This window comes from Leptonotus elevatus, chromosome 2 (assembly GCF_054856555.1).
Source record: "Leptonotus elevatus isolate MCC_2025b chromosome 2, RoL_Lele_1.0, whole genome shotgun sequence".
Classification (NCBI taxonomy): Eukaryota; Metazoa; Chordata; class Actinopteri; order Syngnathiformes; family Syngnathidae; genus Leptonotus; species Leptonotus elevatus.
Window position 1 is genome coordinate 11,411,750 of NC_141240.1, and position 15,636 is coordinate 11,427,385.

Here is a 15,636-nt window from a genome sequence, read left to right on the forward strand (position 1 = left end):
CAGGATTGTTTGGCCTTGGCGGAGGTCGGTGCTCTATGCAGCACCTCTGGGTCTGATTTGACATCAATGGATATTAATTACGTATTATAATTTCATTATTTATTACTTTTTCCTCGTTGCCATGACAATATGCTTCTGGTTTGAGCATTCCATTCATATCCACTGACTCAAATTCCCGTTTTATGAAAGTCATTATTAAGTCTATAGGTGTCATTCTAACACGCCACTGTTTATCCTTCATTTCCGTAAAAGAAGACAAGCTATCAATGCAACACTTTCCAGAAGTTAAAGCTGTCGATGTTTCAATGCCTGTCCTTACTGTAATTTCCACCTAAATATAACTAGCACCCACAAAATTTAAAGAAGAAAACATTTGTGCATAGGCCACATTTGACTATTAACTGCAGGTGTCCACATTGTAACATGGAATATTTACACAGAATGATTTTGTATTATCCTCGCCCCCACTATACCTTATTTTTTCCCCCTGTATACTCATGTATTATACTGTTCTCAAATGTGCTGGTATCCACACTCATTAATGCAATATCATCTACAAAGTAATTTGATAGATTGGAATTTTTACAATTTCGCAGAAAATTTAAAAAAACGATAAATTCTCACCAGGAAGTACTGCATTTATAACTAATTTAATCGCTACTTAATCTGGTTCTGTTATTACTTTAGCTAGTACTATCTATCTGTTCAACAGCTGTAAATAATCCAATCCACTCACCATTATCCAACCTTTTTTGCTCAGCCCTTGAAGCTGAACCTTTTACCTCGTTCTGGTCCCGCATTGTAACATTGGAAATATGCCACTAGAAAAGCTCAACTTACATTGGGTCTTACCGGCGACCGCACCATTACGGTAGTAGGACTAAATTTCCCATGATTCTTATACACGGAAGCAGGAAGTGGTTCTTGTTCCAATACAACGAAAACATGCCTGCTAGCAATTTAACAGTTAAATTCCTTTTTAATTGGTTTGTCATATGAATTGCGGTGACAACTGTGTGATTGTCATTCACATGGCACAAACAATTAGGTTGTTGACTAGACAAAAACCCCAAAAAGCGGGACTTCACAACGCGGCTTGCGTAGGCCTAATAGTGGGACAAAATAATGGGACTGACTCTGGAGTTGGGATGCAAGACTCAAATGGAGACCGGGACAGTCTGGTCGGTTGGCGCATATCTGGGACTCTTTTTCTTATTTGTTTTTCTGACGGTATGCGAGAGGGCTTGTAAGGTTGCACATTGCTAGCTTGAGAGCTATATATCTTAGAACTGTCACCGCTTCACCGATGGCCCTCTGAGATGACGACACCCCTTCGTTCTTGTGAATGAGCACAACTGAGGGTTGAAACGAAGAAAACAAGCTAAAGGGTATAATTAGGATTGGTCCTACACGTATTGGTGGCATGACGCTTTTAGGCCCGTAAAAATCCATAAATTAACCGTTTAAGCTGGAGGGTTTAAAGCATGTGAAAAAAGTAGCGGCTTATAGTCTGCCTGGAAATGACGGCAAATCTGTCCTCGTTTACAGAAAATACCTGCCTTACTACACCGGATGTGAACCAAATTATGAATTTAAAAATACTATACTGTTCATCTGCAACTGTCTGTTGCACACCACCCCATGAGACATTTATGTGGTTTCACCTTTAGAACCAGTGCCCCAAGGGCAAACAAAACCACTGTGTGGCCCGTAATGACTATCCCTTGTCTTTAGATTTATGTTGTATAATTAAAATTGTCATCATCATCATCAAGGGCATTTTGGCCTGTATATTTTTGGTAAGGAAACATGTCAGCAGACCTGTCCGGTGAAACGGTTCGGTACTGTACTTCGTCATATCCTCGGACCTGGCATGAAGTTATACCACGATCTTGCAGAAATCCAGACAAGCCAAATTGACACATGCGCAAACAGTAATTGATTGAGGCTTTTCAAGTTGGGTACGCCTTGCAATTTGTAGACTCCATAAAAAGAAATGGGAGGCAGTAATTACGTTTGTCATGATATAGTGTGTGCTGGAATTGGTGAGCTAATCAGAAAGGCCAACAGATGTAGCATGCAGATGCTGTCAGACCTCTTGTCCGTAGCGATAAAATTAAAGCAGGTCATTGTAACAGGCAACAGCTGTTCATTGCTAATTTGTTCAATTATGCGCAGAGGATACAGGCGGAGGATGATCCTCGGACCTCAAGGGGCCTTTTCTCTCCTGTCCTTTTTTCTCTAAAATCAGCTGAATAATGAAATCAATACCCAACATATGTACAGTCAAAATGAAGAACACCAACACGGGTTCATGATTCGGTGTGTGCGGGGGTCTTTGTCAGGGTGCGTTCATTTCACAGAAGCTAATATGACCATTTAGCATGCAACACAATTATATTTGAGTGATCACTTGGAAATGCTGTATAATGAAGAGCTTTCCTCATAAATGATACCGGGAGATGACATCAAGCCTGTGAGGAGGCGTCAGGAAGCGAGACCTGATGATATTATGAGGTGACACATTTATCAGTGAGCGTTTTCTCTTCGGGTTGGTGACCTTTTAGAAAAAATAACTGCATTTACATGGACATTATTATTACGATAACAGGACGATGAAGACAATCGTCATGACTCTCATAATCAGAATTTGCATTTACTGGCAGCTTGCAGACAAGAAAAAGCTTGCCTTTTTCTGGCTCCTATGATATCACAGTTCATTTTGTTTTGTAAAAAAATAATGCATACCAGGATGAACAAAAACTGGATCTAACTGATGTTGTACGTGACATCAGACGGGAAGTCAGCACACCAATTGACTCAGTGTGCATCTAAAAAGGATTAACTACCAAAGTGTTTTGCTTTTTCTTTGCTTATTTGCCAATGATGGCGAAGGGGAAACACATGATAATGGCTATAGAAAACGCCACACTCCACATAGGAGGACCTGATTGGAGAGTCGAACCTGGGACCTCTCTACAGTGAAAGGGATTCATTGAAGACGTACATTTCCAGTCCATGTGAATCATGAAAATATTAATGTATACATTACATTTATTTATACCATCGTGTACGCTGCCGCACACACGCGCGTGGACACACACATATTTGTTTTACTATCTTTGTGGGGCCATCTCATTGACATAATGCATTTCCTAGCCCCTTCCCCTAACCCCAACCATGAAAAATTATTGCCTACCCCATTCCTTACCCAAACCTCAACCATAACCAAATCTAAAACCAAGTCTTGACCCTCAAAAAGAGGTCTAAACTTGTGGGGCCCAGCAAAAAGGACGGGTGGGCCCCACAACTCAGTGAAATCCCGAAATATTGTCCCCCACGGCTGTAGTGCTATACAATGTCCCACTACATTTTAACTTGCAATTTCTGGCTATTCTCAAGTCTAATTCACCTCATTGCCTCATTAGGGCAGAAAATAGAGTGCACTCGAAATCCTCGCCACAAACAATCGTTCACTTTTGTGAAATGCATGAAACTTTTGATCTATTTAAAGAAATTCATAAGGTAAACAAAACGCAAGACTCTGCAAGACTCGCAGTGGCTTAACATGGCCCGATTCATCCTATGACAAATTGACTAGACTAAACTTATGGCACATATAAATGAATATGTAAAATTTATTCATTCATCTTCATAGCTGTCACTCACCGGTGTTATCCTGCAGGAAGCCAGCAGGCTCTCATTATGCAAACTCAAACAAGACTGTGGAATTGAGTTTGCTGTCCCAGAGTAACATGAGCAAATACAGCCTGACAAGTCATATTGGAGGGGACTTAGAAGTTTGCTTAGGTCTGAACATCCACACAACGCCTTACACGTGCAAGAAATTTTGTCTGCCGAGAGAACAGAGTCAACAACTTCCTGATCCTCAAACCCAACAAATCTTAATCAGTATGAAGCACTGCTTTGGACTGTGATTGAAAAATGATGTCCATCTGTATGTTTTGTGTGTAAATACGACACAGCTTTCATGAACACATCTATGAGCTAAGCTTATCAGGACAAACAATGAGATCATTAAAGGAAATATCATTTGAACCTAGTTTTTAATGTTAAAGATGATGAAAAATATGCGTTATAAGTGTGCCAGGTCAGACAGACCCTGTACATTACTCGTATGTTAAAGATGATGCAACAGTGCCCCTCTGTGGAGGTATCGAGCTCAGTTTTTTTTTTCTGTCGGTCTAAAGGCCCTGGTTGAGAAAACTGTGTGGTGCACGTACGGTAGTGCTCACGTATGTGAAAGGTAAACATACATGTGAATACATAGTTTTTTCTTTTTCTTTTTTTTGGGGCACAATAAATCCTGTTCTTGTGGTCTGGGATTTAGGGCAAAAAGCAGACTACGGCCTGGACTGATCGCCAGTTTGTCACAGAGCCATAATGAATGGATAAAACATATATTTTCAAAGTCATTTTATAAAGTCAAGTTTATTTATAGAGCACATTTAGGGCGACATCAGTCGATCCAAGTGCTTTACACAGGTTAGAAAAAGAACCCTCTGTCTTAGCCAACAGTTGGAGTTGAAAAAAGCTACTTTTAACAACCGCGCTGATTTGTTTGTCAAATTTAAAATGACTGTCAAAGATAAACCAAGGTTCCTGACATAGGACTAACCCCAAACAAAATGAACTCGGTTTTGGACTCATTTAGCCTTAGATAATTAGCACTCCTCCATGCCTTGACCTTTCCAAGACAATCCAATCAAATGTGCTCAAAGACCTCAGCAGCATGTAAATCTGAACATCATCAGCAAAAAAATTGACATTTTTTTTTTGTATTTCCTAATTACTTCCCCAAGTGGTAGCATATATAGGAGAAAACAAATCGGACCCAAAATGGAGCCTTGAGGAACGCCACAGGCTAAATGTACCACACCTGATGATACGTGACCTAAATACAACCAAATGCTTTAAACAGCTGAAAGTAATTTTAGTTGTTTTCTCTCACTAATTTCACTTTGCATTTCATCCCAACAAGTCAAGAGCTATGTTTAATTTTTATAGACTAAGTGTAAACTAAAATGTTTTTTAGATATGACTAAGCATCTTCTCCTTCACACTGCAGATTTCTCAGTACCTTGATTGACATTTATGAAAAGGATGTTCCGAGTATCTCTTCTAATTGGCAACAACAACATCGTTTTTAAATTCCTGTCTTATTGTTTTTCTGAGAATTTTTGGGCTTGGACACAAAAGATAACATCCGTATGAGAAATCCTGCTGGGGTGGACTAGAATAGATAGCAGCTGAGCAGACAACAGGGCGACAAATACGTCTCTAGGAGAGAGAAGGAGGGCATTGGGGAGTGAATTTATTGTTTATTAATTTTTTTAATCTAAAATATGCTCCAATTACGGTGGTAGATAAAAGCTTTAACATTTACGTTCACAAAATTAGCAAAGTTGCAGAAAAATGGAGCTTTGCCGCTCTCAGGGCCTTTGGCATCTGAAGTGCTCGGTTCTGCAGACCTTTTTTTTTTTCTTTTTTTTTTTATGCAATGTGGCTGAAGTGTGAGTGAGTGTGAGAGCTGAAGGGAAAGCTGAAATCAGGGCACTGCACTGATATTTGCTCCATCTGTGAAAATACAAAAGGCCTGAGCCGGAGGAGGCTTTTTAAATGTGCCGTCTCTTCCAGATAATTCTCTTCCTGCTGACAGATGTCTCATCATGGCAGTGAGGGATCAAAGACGAGCGGAGAAAGTCATCCAACTATGCTTCACATAGCTGATATATGTGAGGTTAGTCATTTTGCTAAAAGTGTGACTTTTAGGAAGCTTTTAATAGAACAGGCGCGAGCGACCATTGCCTCTTTCCTTCTCCAGGCAGGTTCACGCTGGTAATGCGCTGGCGTGTTAACTGTCTGGACTCTGAGCCACCGCTGCTGGAGCCCTTGCTTGGGTTGATTGGAACACGACCCTGCGCCCTGAAACAAAGCATGGACGAGTACGTTTTTATGTCCCTCATTCCAAATAAATTGTAAAATACTGCCTACCTCAGCGCTGGAACCCTTGAAAGGCCAGTCAATTTTCCGCTTTTTCCTGGGGCCGATTGCTGCCAGCGCTGTTAAGTCGGCTTCCCGCTGCCTGATCTGTGCCATGTTGCATCTGGATTACAAGCAAAAAGAGACAAATTCATCGTCACGCCTCAGAAAGAATGTTACATGGCGATGGCGACATAATGTATAGGACAAACCTATGGAGGTAAATTTGGTGCAAAACTAACTTGTGCAAAAAATTTGTACCTGTAGAAAAAAGTTTAAATTTGTATCTGTAAAAGTCGTGATTTGTATCTGTAAAAAAAAAATGTGTGCCTGTAAAAAAAAAATTGTATCTGTAAAAGAAATTTGTACCTGTAAAAAAAAAATGTGTATGTGTAAAACAAATTTGTATCTGTAAAAACAAATTTGTACCTGTAAAAGTCATGATTTGTATCTGTACAAAAAATTTTTTGTACCTGTACAAAAAGTATAAATTGTATCTGTAAAAGTTGTGATTTGTACCTGTAGAAATGACAACTTGTAGTCAAAGAAGTCGCCACTAGGAGTCACAAGTGGTTTTTCTGCTGCTGTTCAGTGACGTGAGTTTTGCCCCATTTGTCGCGCTTCAAATGGAGCAAAACTAATTTGTACTTGTAGAGCGCCGTGATTTGTACTCGTAGAAGAAGAGGGCGGGCTCTGGAGGATTTGGCGGGCTAAAGCTCAACCTCATTGGTTGAGCGAACGACCGTGGGTTGAACTCAAATGACGCCCATAAATCCGCAATTCCAAACAGAGTAGCCACACTAGTTTACGCGTCATTTTGGAAGAAGAGGACGTCCCAGGCGTGAAAATTGCAACATGGTTCAATATACGAACACCGTGTGGAACAGCTTAAACGTTGGTTGACATGCAGAGCACTCCAAGTGGGCAGAAAGAAAGAAGTTTTAGTATGAAGGTAAGATTTATTGTACGAACATAGCTCGTAATCCGGTGCTAGCTAGCTAGCTCATCTCATGTTGTTGTCACGAAAACTGAACACATTGAAGTCACGATTTGTATTTCAAGATTTGAAGCCTACCAGTGTAAACATACGATCAATAGCTTGTACCTGTAAAAAGAAAAGTGGACAGTACTCAGCTACTTGTATTTGACTAACATTATATTCAAGCATCTGTACTCTTACTATCATAATAAAATGAAAACAAAACGTTTTTACTGCGAGTGGATCTTTAAGCCGCTACAGGTATTTTAACCTCAACCCTTTACCGTCTGTATTTAATCAATTAATTTCAAATATTACAATTTATTGATAAATGTCAATATTTTTTCAATGTATGCTTTGCAAACAGTTAAAATAAAAGGCTCTTACACTTTTAAACGTACACATTTGCTTTCAACACTGAAGCCAAATAAAAATAATGCAAATGGGAATGTTTATAAACAATGTCTGTGTCTATCAGTATTACCACAATTTCTGATATTAAGATGTGACAAAATCTTAGTTTTTTTCCTGGCTAACAAGATAAAGCTAAACATTTAACTGATTACGTATAATGTCAGTGGCTGTGTTTTGATAATGACACAGCTAGGAAGCTATGATTATTTTTTATTGTATGAATATGCTGACCCAACCATTCTATTCGCACAGATGCCAGCATGCAGTCAATCAAAGCTACTTCTTGATCAATCGCTAGACGGTGGCACATGGTGTGACGTCAAACCTGCTTCAAAGTGGCTGTGAAGTCCAACAAATGAGAATCCTTGATACACTGGTTACTGTTCTGAGAGAATTTCACTACAAACACCTTTGGGAAAGTGAAGAAATTATGCTTTCTAAATGTCTTCCAATTTTGAGTTTGAAATGTTGCAGGAGTACAATTTAATCCATATTGAGAGTTATTTGAAATAGTCAGATCAAATAACAACATGTATCATTCAATAAACAAGATTGTGCATCATTTGAAATGTTTTATTTGATGTCCAGAAGAGCCGTTTCTGCATCCATCCAAGACGAGAACAGTATTCTTCTCACAAACAGAACAAAAGTTATTGATGGAGCTGTATGAGGAATTCAAGACTCACCAAAAAAAGGCAATACTGCTGCTATCACTAAGACGAGGGAAATATGATTGGCAAAAAAAGAAAAGAAAAAAGCAGACAGACTAAATATATAAGTTATAATTGTTTCATGTTAGATGTGTATTTCACATTAATCGTGTTATTAATTATTGATTTAATGTAAAGCACCTCGAATTGACCTACATATTCATTCTTCACGGTTACATCTCAACAGTAGCCAAAAGCGATCATGGCAGCAAGTCGGCAAGTAGCCTATAACAATATATATAAAAAATAAGACTAAATAGGTGTTGCCCATTATTGTAGCCACCAGAAAAAAAGACTGACCACTGCCACAGGTAGATCTGCAAAATAATTTTCCATAATCCAGTTTGATGGAATACCCCCAGGTGTCATCTCCTGTCTCTTGGCTGCTTTCTGATGGAGTGGGTCATCCTTTTCACTGATGCTTCAGCAGTGTCTCCAGCAGTTGTCTCCACCTTTTGAGCAATATTTTGAAATATATGAGATTCTCATTTAATTAAAAATAAATAAACTAACATTTGACCTAGTTACTTTTGTTAAAGTAGCTGCGTGACAGTGACACTGCTCACATCTTAGTAATACAGATAGACTGGCATTTCAAAAGCAGAATAGCCAATATTTAAATAAGAGTAATGTTACATTGGAAAATGTAACTCAAGTAGAAATTAAAAGCACAGAAAAAATACTTGCACAAATATTTGAGTACTGTGAGTGATGAGTAAACTAAGAGTGTAAGAGCAAAATACTGACATTTATCAATAAATTATAATATTTGAAATAAAATGATTAAATACAGAGGATAAAGGGTTGAGGTTGAAATACCTGGAGCGGCTTAAAGATCCACTCGCAGTAAAAACGTTTTGTTTTCATTTTATTATGATAGTAAGAGTACAGATGCTTGAATATAATGTTAGTCAAATACAAGTAGCTGAGTACTGTCCACTTTTTTTTTTTACAGGTACAAGCTATTGGTCGTATGTTTACACTGGTAGGCTTCAAATCTTGAAATACAAATCGTGACTTCAATGTGTTCAGTTTTCGTGACAACAACATGAGATGAGCTAGCTAGCTAGCACCGGATTACGAGCTATGTTCGTACAATAAATCTTACCTTCATACTAAAACTTCTTTCTTTCTGCCCACTTGGAGTGCTCTGCATGTCAACCAACGTTTAAGCTGTTCCACACGGTGTTCGTATATTGAACCATGTTGACATTTTCACGCCTGGGACGTCCTCTTCTTCCAAAATGACGCGTGAACTAGTGTGGCTACTCTGTTTGGAATTGCGGATTTATGGGCGTCATTTGAGTTCAACCCACGGTCGTTCGCTCAACCAATGAGGTTGAGCTTTAGCCCGCCCAAATCCTCCAGAGCCCGCCCTCTTCTTCTACGAGTACAAATCACCGCGCTCTACAAGTACAAATTAGTTTTGCTCCATTTGTAGCGCGACAAATGGGGCAAAACTCACATCACTGAACAGCAGCAGAAAACCCACTTGTGTGGTGGCGGGGGTGGATGGGGGGCGGGGGGTTGTGGGGGGGGGGGGCGGGGGTTGGGGCCGGTGGGGTGCCTGGTGGGCCTGCAGTGCCCCGTCCTGCTGCGTTGGGCCGGGGGCGCGGGCCGTGTTGGGGCGGGGGGCGCTCCTGCTCCTGGGTTTGCTCTCCGGCCGGTGGCCCTGGTGGGGCCCGGGGGTCGTCCTTTGGCGCTGCCGCGGCCTGGGGGGCCCTGAGGTGTTGCGCTTGCTCTGTTCCGGCGGGGGTCGACGGCTCCCCTCTTTGGTGGAGATTTTCATGCATGCCAGATCCACCACACCAGCATCTACCGAAACTCAGACACAATCTGTTTCCTCCTCAGGTTATTGAATCGGTGGAGGCTGGTGTCTGCGGATCTCACGCGGCTTCGTCTGTCCTTCCTTCCTTTTCTCGGTCTCTCCGTTGGTCTCTTGAGGCCTCCCTGATTTTATGTTTTTTGGATTTGTTGGGGTCTGGATGTTTCTTGGGCTGGGGAGGAGTTCTGGTGGGGGGTGTCTGGTCGGTGCTGGATTTCACCTTCCTTGGTTTTCTTCGGTCCCCTCGGGTCTCCTGGTGTTCGATTTAGGTGAACGGTATGAGATTTTTTTTCTAATAGGTTTTCTGGTGAGCTAACAAACACACACACGCACGCACGCACGCACGCACGCACGCACGCACACACACATACTCACCCACACACACAAAAAAAAAAAATGTATGTATGTATATATGTATATATGTATGTATATATGTGTATACATATATATATATATATATATTTAAAAAAAAAAAAAAAAGAGAGCAATGATGATGACATTTCCGAATGAACAATACTGAGCTCTTAAAAAAAGAAAAAAAAAAAAGAAAAAAAAAAGAAAACCCACTTGTGACTCCTAGTGGTGACTTCTTTGACTACAAGTTGTCATTTCTACAGGTACAAATCACAACTTTTACAGATACAAATTTATAGTTTTTGTACAGGTACAAAAAAATGTTTTTGTACAGATACAAATCATGACTTTTACAGGTACAAATTTGTTTTTACAGATACAAATTTGTTTTACACATACACATTTTTTTTTTACAGGTACAAATTTCTTTTACAGACACAAATTTTTTTTTTACAGGCACACATTTTTTTACAGATACAAATCACGACTTTTACAGATACAAATTTAGACTTTTTTCTACAGGTACAAATTTTTTGCACAAGTTAGTTTTGCACCAAATTTACCTCCATACAAACCTCATTGGCCTTCTGTTTCAGTCTGATCTGCTCTGGGGAAAGCATAGGACAATTTTTGGGGGCCATTTCCATTTGCTCATTTGGATATTCTATAAATCGTTTATTGATTGCTCTAAACTGCTAACCTTGGAAGCCTTGAGGAGGGTCTCCCTCTCCACCTCTTCCTTCTTTTGCTTCTCAAATCGGATCTGGCTCGTACATGGCTGATACGCTCGTGACATTTGTCTTCCTGAGGGACAAAGAGCAGGGAGAAGCTGCCTGGCCTGGCTTGCGTTTTTCAGATGCATGCAGGCCTCACAAATCTCCAGAGCTCTCCAAGTGAGCAAGGATGAGGAGAGGAAGGCCTCGTCCTTTCAGGATCATGTCACACCACCATCAAGCACAGGTTGGTTGCTAGGATACGGGCACTTTCTTCCGACAGGTTGACTCCTGCCATGGAGACCATATCATTGATGTCGTCCTCATCCCTTGGCAAAAAAAAAAAAAAAAAAAGAGTCCTGATTAATTTCCATTTTATCCAATACAACACATCATTGTCACATAAGCTATATTACAGAATGACCATTTGGTTCAAAATATTTGGAATCATTTAGACCTCGACTTGACATAGTGGTTTAAGTGAAATGATCTAAAGCTTCTCGTTCAGTGAGACTTTTTGCACCAGCGTCCCTCTTTGCTGGGTTTTGATCTATGCACATTTAGACATGGATGTACAGTTGGCTAAATAGGAAAAAAACCCAGCAAAACTACCATTTGGAGTTTACTGTGTGGCATTTAAGTGAGACTAATAAAGTGGTAGAAGAAGGAGGTAGAAGGCTCTGCCGGATGAAGGCTTCTGAACCTGGGGTCATCAGGCGCAGAGCTGCGAGGCTCCGCTCGAGTCGGACATGGAGAAGAGAGCAAACAGATATTCAAGAAAAAAACATGATCATTTAGAAAACCTTTTTTGAAACAGTATCACTAATTGTCACAATGGACACATTTTGGCCATGTCCATTGGAAAAGGCTTTGTGTGATGTCATTCCCTTCGCGGCCACAGTACACATATAAAGATTGTTTTGGTTTTTTTTTATTATCTTTGAGACCCCACACACAGGTGTTACATACAGTATACGTTCCACAGAAGAAAAACAAATGTGAACAGGTTAATGAATAGAGAAGCACGCATAAGCGGAGGTTCGCTGTGTAAGCAAAATCTGTTTCCCACCAGCAGATCTCTGATCAACTCTTTGACATCGTTGAGGACGGCTTTTGAGTGGATGCCATTTTTATCAGCGTAGACAGTAAGTTTCTGCACTTTTTTACATTCTCCGGTTCTCCTAGAAAGAAAATGATTATAGTTCTTAGACACAGTGTTCATTTTGACAAGAAATTTTAATTGAGCTTTAGTTATAGTCTTTTGAAAAAAAATAATTAAACTTTTAGTCCTATTTTAGTCATCTGATTGTATTTTAGTTTTAATCCAATTTGAGTCGACGAGAATGAAGAGCAATTTTAGTCCATGAAATAAAGAGCAATTTAGTCGACTAAATTGATTCGTTTTCCTTCAGCATACATTTAAACTTGTATACCGAAAATGATAACACACCTATTTGTAACTGTAGTTTAACATGCAAGACGTCTTATAACTTAGTTTTCACCTAAATAAAACAGTGCATAATTGCTTGAGATCTTACACAATAAATGTAAACATGTTTGAACATTAAAGAAAGTGCAGTGAACAGTTTCTAAGTGGTTCTTTTCTCCCACCCGCGTTCCATTCCTTATGATTGGCTTGTGTGAATTTTCGTCACTGTGTTGTTTTCATTTTTGTTTTAGTCATTGATGAAATTGCCAGTCAACTTCAGTTATAGTTAGCATCTCAAGGAATGGCTTCTATTTTACGGTTTAATAGCACCCTCTATTGGTGGAAAATTGACACAGCATTCAGTGAGATTTTCCCCTTGCCAGGTCTGATATGCCTTGCAGGCAGCCTTTGCCGTGGCTGTTTTTTTTTTTAACCAAAACTTAAAAAAAAAAAATGAAATTAAAAAACATAGTATAATTTTTGACAGTTTTAGTGTTTTCTGTGCTGCTGCTTCGTGCAACTCTACTCTAATATGCAGTGCTGAATAATCCAGAACATTTCAAAGATGCTCTTTGTTTAGCTGGACATTAGTCCAATATGCAGTACATGCATGAATAAACCACTTTTTGTGTGCTTTCATCCTTTCAACAGCCCCAGTACCTGCCGAGGTGTGATCTGGCTGGTGCTGTTGGGGAAGTGCAGACCGTGGCATGGTGTCACGGCAATTTGGGACTCCGCCTGAGTTTGCATCTGAATCAAGGCTTGCTGATGAATCATCACAAGCTGTCCACTTTCACTGCAAACCAAAATCATACCTGAAAGAGGTAAAAGCATATTTATTATGCTCCACTTGATCTGTCCTGATCATCCCCTTTTGTTTTCTGGGTGCATGGACAAACTGTAAGCTTTAGCAGGAAAGCCTTTTTCCGTCAGCTAAAGTCCAGCTAGCAAATCAAGATGCTCCACAAAAGCATGGCTTTGAACTTATAGCAAAATATTTTCCTGACTAATAGATTTTATTTTTTACTGCATGTAGGCCTATTTCAGTCCTCCGTGGCTACATCAATCATTACACAGAATTTAAATTATCTTCAAATGCTCAAATGTTTTGGATTGGCTCTGTTTTTGTTTTGAAAACTCTTGCTCGATGTGTTAATTCCTAGAATTGTAATAATCGGTTCTGAAGGTGGATGGGTGGGTTTAAAGGGACAGTAACGTGAAAAATAAACGTTTTGGAGCTTTTAGCCATGTTAAAATGCTAATTCCTTAACAAAAACATCACCGAAGTGGTTTATTGAAGAATTGATGGCTTGCGTGGCCATTCATAGGAGTGCTCAACCGCAGCAGCTGTGAACGGGTTGCTAGATTGTATCGGGGTGATGACGTCACGCTACAGGATTAACTGGAAATTGTCCGTTTAAATTGTATGAAAATTTTTGACGGTAACACATTGGAAAGAAATGATTAAAGATGTCATTGAAATAACAAAATGTATGGACTACAATTGTAAAAACGTGAATAAATCTAAGAATATAAAAGCAGGATACTTTAAGATTGAAGAAATAATAAAATAGATAGATGCGCTTCTTTTTTTTAGCTTTTTTAATACATCACAAACACAGTCTTAATGATAATAGGAACAATTAACAATCTAAATTGACATTATTTGTCACATCTCAGGCAATTAATTTGTGTATTTATCATTTATTCAATCTATTTTATTATTTATTCAATATATCTTGCTTTTATGTTCTTAGGTTTATTTACGTTTTTACAATTTCAGCCCGTACATTGTGTTATTTAAATGACATCTTTAATATTTTCTTTCCAATGTTTGACGTCAACTGGATAATTTCTGGCCATTTCTGTAGCGTATTGTGCACGTTAGGCGACCCCGATACAATCTGGCAGCCCGATCACATCTGATACTGGCATTTTACTTCCACGATAGAAGAATAGCCAGCAAAATAACCAATATTTCATTATTATTATTTTTTTAATACATTGCCATGGTGTCAGAGGTAAGATTGAATCATTATATGCCTAGAGTTAACTGTGGAAGGGCTTCAAATATCGTGATCTAACTAATCCCTTTAAGATTTGACACCATGTAGACCAAATATGGACTACGCTTTAGGATGAAAATATGGACTATGCCACACAAAATTTACAACGATTCGTGTTTGCAATGAATTTCATCACTGATTCGTGTCGTGCAATTATGTCAGTCACCTTCTCTGTTGCACATCTGCGGATGCTACTTGACCCAGAATCTGCTCCCATGACACATTTGCATCTCGAAACCATTAAATTTTCTGAATTTGGGTTACGGTCAGCACTTCTGGCTAATGATTGATCCCTGTTTAACCAATCACAATAAAGTCCTGACTCCTGACGCTTTCAATGTGCCATATTTGTAGACGCCAAACAAACTTGCTCTCAGTATAATTGGGTTACAACTTAGTGGCAATAGTCGAAATTACTATGAAAATATATCACACTATATCACTTAGATCATAGGTGTTAAACTCTAGTCCTAAAGGGCCACAGTCCTGCATGCTTTAAAGGTTTCCCTCCTCAAACACACCTTATTCATCACCAAGCTATGCAGACGCCTGATAAATTTCATTCAATTGTGTTTGAGGAGGGAAACCTCTAAAACACGCAGGACTGCGGCCATTGAGGACCGGAGTTTGACCCTTTTCAAAGTACATTAACTGTGCCACCCAGTGGACATAATGGGAAATACAGTGTAAGGTATCACTCCTGTTTATTGTCAGTGAGTAGATAAATAAACAAGTACGTTTTCCACATGTAAACTATGATGAAATTGGAGAGTTATCTGAACTCGAAGTCTTGAATTAGAAAAAGAGAAGCATGATGAGGTACATTTTAAAATGTAAGTGTTTCTACTCTTTATTATTGACACCCAAGCATTTTACCTTATATAAGATCTAAACAGAATTCATCAGACGTGAGTATGTTATTATTTTGACAGTTGCATAGTGGGTATAAGTGTCCATCCCAAACGAGGCACAGTCTTTACTCTTAACAAGTATATTCAATATTATTATTAGCCAATGACATCTATTTATATTCTCCTAAAATTGTGGTAGCAAATAGTTCTTAAAGATTAAATGCAACTGTGCAACTTTTGGCTGCTTCACCATGATAACACGCTTGCTCACGCCATGACCTGAGCATTTGAC

At 39.3% G+C, this 15,636-nt stretch overlaps 2 long non-coding RNA genes across 2 annotated transcripts; one reads left to right on the forward strand and one right to left on the reverse strand.

Moving 5' to 3' along the window:
- The first annotated feature begins 6,716 nt into the window (after positions 1 to 6,716).
- On the forward strand, positions 6,717 to 7,958 carry LOC147178415 (uncharacterized). The gene is made up of 2 exons (XR_015094137.1): positions 6,717 to 6,955; positions 7,649 to 7,958. It is a non-coding gene; the product is annotated as an uncharacterized LOC147178415 (long non-coding RNA).
- Positions 7,949 to 9,465, reverse strand: LOC147178416 (uncharacterized). The gene is made up of 2 exons (XR_015094138.1): positions 9,215 to 9,465; positions 7,949 to 8,558 (listed from the first exon to the last, which is right to left on the reverse strand). It is a non-coding gene; the product is annotated as an uncharacterized LOC147178416 (long non-coding RNA).
- Positions 9,466 to 15,636: the final 6,171 nt, after the last annotated feature.